An 8,880-nucleotide genomic window follows, 5' to 3' on the forward strand; every position below is an offset into this window, starting at 1 on the left:
AACAGTGGACTCTATACGTCTCCGCAAAGCTATATTGTGCTCATATGTTGCTAAGTAAATCTTTTACGGAAGTAGCTTTCTTCGTTTTATTATTCGATGATATAGTTCAGCGTAGAGAAATATGAAGAAGGATGTATGTCTGATAGGCCAAGAACGTATGCGATCTAACATTTTAGCCTGTTTTTAAGTGCAGAACGTTATAGTCTTAGGAGTGCGTGTGTTTATGTTCTCTCTCTTACCAGTACCTTCCAGGTACCGATCCTAGACTCTAGAACAATACTTAAGAGTTGATAGCTTGGATGATTCACGTAAAAATGTGTCGAACTCAATTCGTCTGGAACTCTATCGCGTATAAAAATCAGTCTTTTCTTGTTCTTCTTAACTGTATGCTATTACATTACGGCACTTTGAAATCTGTTACTATACATCGATAAGGAGTGCTAAGCTCTCGACATGGTCACACTCGAGAAATCTCATGCACTTGGACGGATTAGGACTCGGAAAGCTCTATTCATTCACAAGGCATGGAGTTTAGTGGTCTTCTTCTGATCGGTTGGAGATTAATTCTCTAATGGTGCTGCAGGGCGGGTTGATCAATGATTGTGTGAGGATGGTCTTTTACCCTAAGACAGGGAGAACGCTCTGTGACTCCCATACGCAGGGAGATGGATCGTAAATTAAGTACTATGCTCGAGGTCTTAGAAATACGTATAGCGCCGTCTGCTATATTTTGATGATTTATGTGTTCGAGAATTAACTGTGAATGGGTCTACTGATTAGTCATGTTCGCAATGATACTCGCAAAGTAGAGAAGGGGTTGTTTAGCTATGATACTGAAATTGGGGAAACATGGTGTCACATTATTGGCTGGTGTTGGTGTTCTGCTGTAAAATTCTTCGCGCCATCAAGTGTGTTGCTTAACATTACAGTACATTGGCGGCGTCTTTTCCATCCCATCCATGCAATGGTGCGCTGTTGGTTACCGCATAATTATTGACTGACATCGATTGTTTGAGTTGGGGAAAAAGTTCTGTGGATGAGTGACAACTTCTGGGGGTTGCTAGCAGTGAAACAGTGATCGCATGCATGAGTGCAAAATGAGGAATCACTCGAAATGGAACTCGGAGTCATCATCTATTTCGTCACTGTGACATATGAGTTTAAATGTGGTGGTCACGAATTCCTTTTGGACAGTAGTTTGGAAGCTCTCCACAATGCAGCCAAACTCTTCTACTTTCCTTATCTTGTAACTGCCTTTCATTTAAAATCATCCAGTTTTATGCTGTCTGCCGTAAGAACATGATTTACACCATGCGATGTCTAGTTTTCTGTGAGAGGCCAGGGATCAGAGTATCTTAATGTCAGTTTAGAACTTGAGACAGGCATCGAAGTCGTGGCAGAAAAACGAAATGTTTGGCATTGTACAAAAGCGTGTTAGAAAACAGTGTTTGAGGCAACTAAACAGGACCAGAGGGAGCGTGTCATACGATAATTCACCTAAGGTATAGGCGATCAAACTTTAAAGTGGCCTCGGTGGTGTATGTATATTTAATAGAATGGTTTCATACATACAGCATCAGTAGCAGTTGCAGTCTGAGGTGAGAGGCGGTGAGGGAGGGGTTATACGGCTAGGAATGCTTGGATGGCTGCACGCTACGCTATTGTGGGAAGTATTGTGAAATGAAATCTGTTTCTCTGCGCTGGAGGTCTGCCGCAGTTATGCGTCATTGCGCCCACATCAGTGCCTTGGTGACTTGTAAATGATATGAGCTCTTATAGTGCGTATTTTTTCTATGCTGGGGTGGGCGGGGTAGAGAATAACGATGATAGCATGTTATGCTGATTGATTTGAATGGACACGGATCTACAGTACTTGCATATAGTTTGGGGACGAACCACATTGCGCGCATTTCCACCGAATGGTCAAAACACGGTCCTGTTGCAGTAACTCAGGTCGTTCCGTTTATACACGGGTTGCAGAAGGTGGTGGATATGTCTTTCTGCGACTTCTGCTCAGTTCAGACTTAATTGGAACAAACACTTATGGAAAGCTGTAGAAGTGGGTGCGACTGCAAGGTGTGTAGGGTGTGACTAAAAGGAGGTTGTAATTTTAATGTAGCAGACAGTTCGAGGAAGGTGACTCATTTAGAAATATGAGAGTGCCTGAAATATGATTCACTTGTGGGTGTGAGCCTATGCAAGTATGTGCTTGAACGGAAAGACCTGATTCGAAATGATGGACATAATTTCGAACACATAGCGTAACATTAGAGATCTGGGAAGCTAGTGTGAATTTTTTCTCCTTAGGGCCTTAATCGATACATGATCCACTACTACTGCTTGCGCTCTTTCTCAATCAGTCATCATCTATAACTCGGCGGATGTATCGCGGAACCTCTGATATGACCTCGAGACAGAATGTGTTGCAAATACTAAGGAATTTTCTAGTTGGGGCGGTGTGAGGGAGTTGCAAATACCTCTTACATACCACATTCCTTAGCAGAATGACTTTCTAAGTTCAATGATTTTACCCAGAGGTTGCATCGTTGGCTGATAATACGTATTCGTACGATCACCGTCATGGTATTTGTCCAGAAAACACGGCCTCATTCAGAGGTCATGTCGTACCTTGAATCTGTAAAGTGGGTATAGCATTTAACACAGATACTTGTGTGCACCTGCAGAACCAAGAGCGCTTGTGAGAGTAACAGGCAGTAGTTGTTGGGATTGGTTTTTTCTTTAACATCTCGCCGATTACGTCTACGGCACGGTGGTAGGACTCGCAAGAAGAACGTGAGAGACATGTACACCCATCGTTGATTTTCGGTCAGTATTATTTCGTGTGGTAAGCAATGATTTATTGACGAAGTATTATACTTAGTATTAGTGCCGCGTGGGTGATATGTTCGCATTTGAGCATCAGGTTTATAAAGTATGTGCTTGTGGAAAGGAGATGACTACGCCCTGTTGTAGGGAAGGTAAGGTTTTGACTTGGAGTACTGTGATAGCAAAGGGGGGAGTATGTCCAGTTGTAAGGAAGGTACAGTTATTTCCAGAGCCACTGCCGACAAAAAAATGGTTCAAATGGCTCTGAGCACTATGGGACTTAACTGCTGAAGTCATGAGTCCCCTAGAACTTAGAACTACTTAAACCTAACTAACCTAAGGACATCACAGACATCCATGTCCGCGGCAGGATTCGAACCTGCGACCGTAGCGGTCGCGCGGTTCCAGACTGTAGCGCCTAGAACCGCTCGGCCAATCAAGCCGGCCACTGCCGACAAGAGGGTGTTCCGATACTTCACTCATTCTCAAATACTGTTCAATTGAGAGCGCGATGGAAACTTTTAATTGTATGTATAATGATAAACATATATGCGACCAGTTTTCCGGAATGATTCCATGTTTGCAAAGTCCATGGTGGTAATGATTCACATTTCCTGTTAACGGCAGCATCCATGTGAATGCAGAGGCCTGTTCGGATTGTAGGAATGTATATGAATTAACTTTGCCCTTGTCTAGATGACCAGATAGCGAACTAATACTAAGCATGTGTTGGGCGGCTTTCATGATCAAGTGGAACTTTGAGATGATGGTGAGACGTGCTTCTGTCTGCCTCGTTTAAACACACGCCCTAGTTACGCCTTGGCTTCCCGCCGGCGCTTTTCCGCGTGGCAGCACCGTCTGTTCTCCTCGTCTCATGCCCCGCCCTCTAGGTCGGTGGAGTGGAGTGACTGAGCCGCGACTCCGGAAGTGTTTGTTTGTCTTACTTACCGTGGTTTGTGTGGTGTCGGCTGGCTCATTCCATCGTGAGGTTCTACGGCATAGCGTGTCTGACTTGGAGAAGTCGTTAGCTCCGATTATGCTTGTTGGAAGAGAATTGAAATAAGGAGCTGTGATGTTGCTGTTCCGGAGAACAGTGGGAGTCACTGAGGATGGTTGCTCCGGCAATGTTTTGAGCACTGACGGCGGCAGGTTTTCCTCAGGGACTGAAGTTGAGTATATTTCGCTATTGCCGTTGTGCTTTTGACTTGCTATTGCCTTGTATTAGTGTGGTGTTTGCGACTTCCTTTGTGTTGCTGCCGCCGACATTGTGGGTTTTCCGTCCACCGGTTTAGCTCGCCGGTTCTGAACCTATGAAGGAAAAGGTTAAATGTTAGCTCTGCACTGCGTTTACGGAGTTTGACTTCGACTGTGTAGGTTGTTCTTGTACTGCTGGGCTGGTTCCTCGGTTAGGCGTCGACGTGAGCGTGAATTGCTTGGTTAAAATTTACAGTAGGCACTCCGGGCATGGTCGATGCTGTACAACGAGGATAGTAGAACATGTTGAATCAAAGGCTGTGAATGTGAACTGCTGCTCTGTCATGTCACACTAGGAGACTAAGTACTGATGTATTGGTGGCTATCTATTGATTCTTGTGACCAATTTGGTAGTCGGTTCCAAGCCTACGTGTTTTATGTATGTGAGAGAAAGAAAGGAAATTTGTGAAGTATGTGGCTGTGCACACCTTAAAAGTTGTTGGTGCATGTGTTTATCTTAAATATTGTTTTAATACCATATGTTACTATCAGCCCCCTTTTAGACCGAAAATTTGCCAGGGTTAGAGAACTTTATTTGTTTGCCTATATGAACAGTGTCGATGGAGCTGGTGGCTTTTACGCCAGTTTGTGAAATGTGGCAGCTTTAAGCTGCGGTTTAATGATTTGTAATTGAAGGGCATCATTTACTTCCTCTTGGGGGCTCGCCTTGTATTTTTCCTGTTTCGCACTACCTGAAGATTGTTAATCATGATATTGGGGCACGATGACTGATTAGTAGCCTTGCAGCTGCTTGTATTTTATACTCAGCAACTGTGGTTAAACTTTTGTAAATTTGCTGGCCATGTTGGTGTACGATTGTTTGCATTTTACATTTAGATTTTATACAAGTTTACCTTTTAGAAGTATATGCATGTATTGTTGTCCCTAGGTTTTAAGCTGGATAGTATCAATTGATTTATTTAAGGTTGCTAAGTTTTAGGGAATTGCTTCGCTGTATGACAGTTCTTAATGCTTAATGTGGATTCTAAATGTACTGTGGCCCTTAAGGCTCGATTAGTGAGAAATTTGTTGATTTGCCTTCTATTTTTGAGAACTTGCCTAACCTTAACCATCGGCCAGCTGTTTATTAAGTACCTCGATGAATTGGCCCTTCAGGCCCCCCTTTTGGAAGCTCTACAGCCCTTAAGGCTTTGAAATCCAGTTTTAATACTTAACCTCCCTTGTTAGTGTACTGGGGCCCTTAGGGCTGGCTTACTGATAAATTCCTGGCCATTACTTACTTATTGCAGAATTTGTTTGACTAATTTCATTTATTACCTGGCCCTTAGGGTCGAGTTGTTAATAAGCAATTGTTATTTTTCAGTTGATATTTTGAAGATTTTCTTATCTTGTCAATTTGGCCCTTCAGGCCTCTTACTTGGAAGTTGCATGGCCCTTCATGCCTCTTTATTGTTTCACGCTGCCTTGCCTAAACTGTAGGAAAATCTGCTCTTTAACTAAAGTCTAGTTAACTATTTTGGTGACCCTTCAGGCTCAAACCTTCTGTTCATACGTTTATATTTGAATATTTTCTTTGTCTGTGGTATTGGTATTTTATATCTTAAATTTTGAAGTGAAGTGAATATTGGTTTACAAATTTACTAGCCCTTCAGGCTGAACACGTTATATGTATTCTTGCTAAATTAGCCCTTCAGGCTTTCTTTGCGATAAGCAGCCCTTAAAGCATACGCAGTACTATGTTGCATGGTACAATGTTAAATTGTTGATGAACTAGTTTAAGGTTTGATTCTCCCTATATTCATTATCTTGGCAGATTGTATATTGTATTTTAGCTAGTTTTAATAAATGCATTAGAAGTAAGGTGTTGTGTTACTTCTACCAGCACTTGGCCCTGCTTCCTCACCCAATCCTAGTGGCTCCTTACTTCCTTGATTGTTATAATTTTTGCCCGTTAACCACTATTATCGGTTTCAGATGGTATGATTGCGATGGAGTGTTATTTGCTGCCATGTAAATTGTTAGGTTGCTGTTTGTGCACATTTCGCACGTTTATTTAGTTGAGGGGAGATCGAATGTGGTGTGTGGGACACACGTTTGCCTCTTCTTTAGACATGGGAAAGACCTTAGTTGACTTGTAGACTATATGGGTGATTTGGGATCGGTTACATGACAGACTTCTGTTTGGGGTTTGCAGAGAAATAATTTCCAGTCTATATCTCGGGAATGATGTTGAGGTAGCGCTCAGTAGGATGCTGCCTGGTGATTGATATCGGGAATTATCGCGAAAATGGTGTAATATTGTGGTGAAAATACTTGTTTGTGTAATTCCAGAGTCTGGAGATGGGTGTAGAAAGGCAAGCAAGCAGACAGGCCTGGGCTAGAAACAGTAGCACGTTTGTATTGACGGGGAAAGGAGCCTGTTCAGATGGTTCAAATGGCTCTGAGCACTATGGGACTTAACATCTTAGGTCATGAGTCACCTAGATCTTAGAACTACTTAAACCTAACTAACCTAAGGACAGCACACACATCCATACCCAAGGCAGGATTCGAACCTGTGACCGTAGCAGTTGCGTGGTTCTAGACTGAAGCGCCTAGAACTGCTCGGCCACAGAGGCCGGCAAAGGAGCCTATCTTTGCACATCAGTTCTGAGATTGACTTCGATTCAGTGAGGACTGTATGATGTAAAATGGGTGACTTTGTATGGTGTAGGATATAAATTGTATGTTTACTACATCAATAGGGCACACGTTGATATATTGCTGAGTTGGAGATCGGTTTCAACCACTAATATTCAAGCTCCTGGCCCCTGTGGGAGGAGAGTGTAAATGAGTAGGTGTGTTTACGTATTTGAAAATATGTTTGGCACTTTTCGAGGTTTAGCTGTCGGTGCAATATGGCAATGAATGTAAAATAGTTTATTGCGGCTGAATGTTACTTCTGTAGAAAGAAAGAAAAGGTGGACAGTGCTTTCCTAGGACTGAGGAGCATAGTGAGATAAAGTGGGTGTGAGTGTAGGCATACAATAATTTTTTTGGGTGCTGTACACATATAAAAGATAAATACACTGTTTGTGTAAAATGTGTATATAATGTATTGTAAAGTTAATGTGGCTTACAATGTGTAAACTGACTATGTATTGCATTGCAAAGTTAGTATCGTTTATGTTATGGGATGACTAGAGAGGATGACTGTGTGTCCTGTCATGAGGGACGTATAGATTGAGCACATGAATAACAGCGGGAGATTATATGTGCTATAGATACTGAAGCACAATAGTCAAGAGGAGACATTACCTACACATTGATCGGTGTTGGACAGTAGCAGCAATAGTAATATTTAATTGTAGTTACACTGGTAAATATGTTACTGGCTTTCAATATTCTTGAGTCTCATATGTACAGTATTTGATAATGTGTAGACAACTTTGCGGGTTTAACTGTCAGTGCAGATTAGGGATCTGTGGAAAATAATTTTACCTCTGAAAGCCCCAGAAAGAAAAGGTGGGTAGTGCTTCTATACCGATGGCACCAGTAATTTGGTGAATAAATTCGATAAGAGCCAATCATAATGCTCCATCGTTTGTGCTGTGATGTAGGAGCCTCTACATAGCGTATGGAACGTTTTCATATGTTGAGAGCAGGAAGAGTGCAATCGATGTTATTTTCGTAAACACATTCTGTTAGCGTAAGAATTTTCGTGCATACAAGCTCAGACATCTGGGGTGCTGTACAGTTGCTGAAAGGTAGACTTGAATGTTATTTTTTCACCAAGCCATGTGACATAAGAATAACACTGAGAACGTTTTAGATGCTGAGTCGCCAAGTGGGGAGGCGAGAGCCACGCTGAGGCGGGTATGCACAGTTGAAAGCGTGTGTCAGTGCACCCTATGCTATTATGCCATCCGTGGTAATGACAAGTGAGGCCCGGAGATGTCTTGCATATGAGACTGGTGTGAGCGCGCATTGGAATGCTATGATGTCAGTATAACCGTGACTGTTTAGAGGCATGCGACTTTCTCCTGTGTTGGATGACTGGGGCTAGCTGCTGCTGTGACGGAGCTCAAGGTAGCCAAGCGGGGGCCTGTGTGTGCTTTGACAGCCAACAGCCGTCTCACTTTGCTGGGTTTGTGGCGTGCATGGACCAGCTTCGATCGTATGTGTGCTCTGTAAATACACTCCTGGAAATGGAAAAATGAACACATTGACACCGGTGTGTCAGACCCACCATACTTGCTCCGGACACTGCGAGAGGGCTGTACAAGCAATGATCACACGCACGGCACAGCGGACACACCAGGAACCGCGGTGTTGGCCGTCGAATGGCGCTAGCTGCGCAGCATTTGTGCACCGCCGCCGTCAGTGTCAGCCAGTTTGCCGTGGCATACGGAGCTCCATCGCAGTCTTTAACACTGGTAGCATGCCACGACAGCATGGACGTGAACCGTATGTGCAGTTGACGGACTTTGAGCGAGGGCGTATAGTGGGCATGCGGGAGGCCGGGTGGACGTACCGCCGAATTGCTCAACACGTGGGGCATGAGGTCTCCACAGTACATCGATGTTGTCGCCAGTGGTCGGCAGAAGGTGCACGTGCCCTTCGACCTGGGACCAGACCGCAGCGACGCACGGATGCACGCCAAGACCGTAGGATCCTACTCAGTGCCGTAGGGGACCGCACCGCCACTTCCCAGCAAATTAAGGACACTGATGCTCCTGGGGTATCGGCGAGGACCATTCACAACCGTCTCCATCAAGCTGGGCTACGGTCCCGCACACCGTTAGGCCGTCTTCCGCTCACGCCCCAATATCGTGCAGCCCGCCTCCAGTGGTGTCGCGA

Source organism: Schistocerca serialis, chromosome 1, assembly GCF_023864345.2.
Source record: "Schistocerca serialis cubense isolate TAMUIC-IGC-003099 chromosome 1, iqSchSeri2.2, whole genome shotgun sequence".
Taxonomy (NCBI): domain Eukaryota; kingdom Metazoa; phylum Arthropoda; class Insecta; order Orthoptera; family Acrididae; genus Schistocerca; species Schistocerca serialis.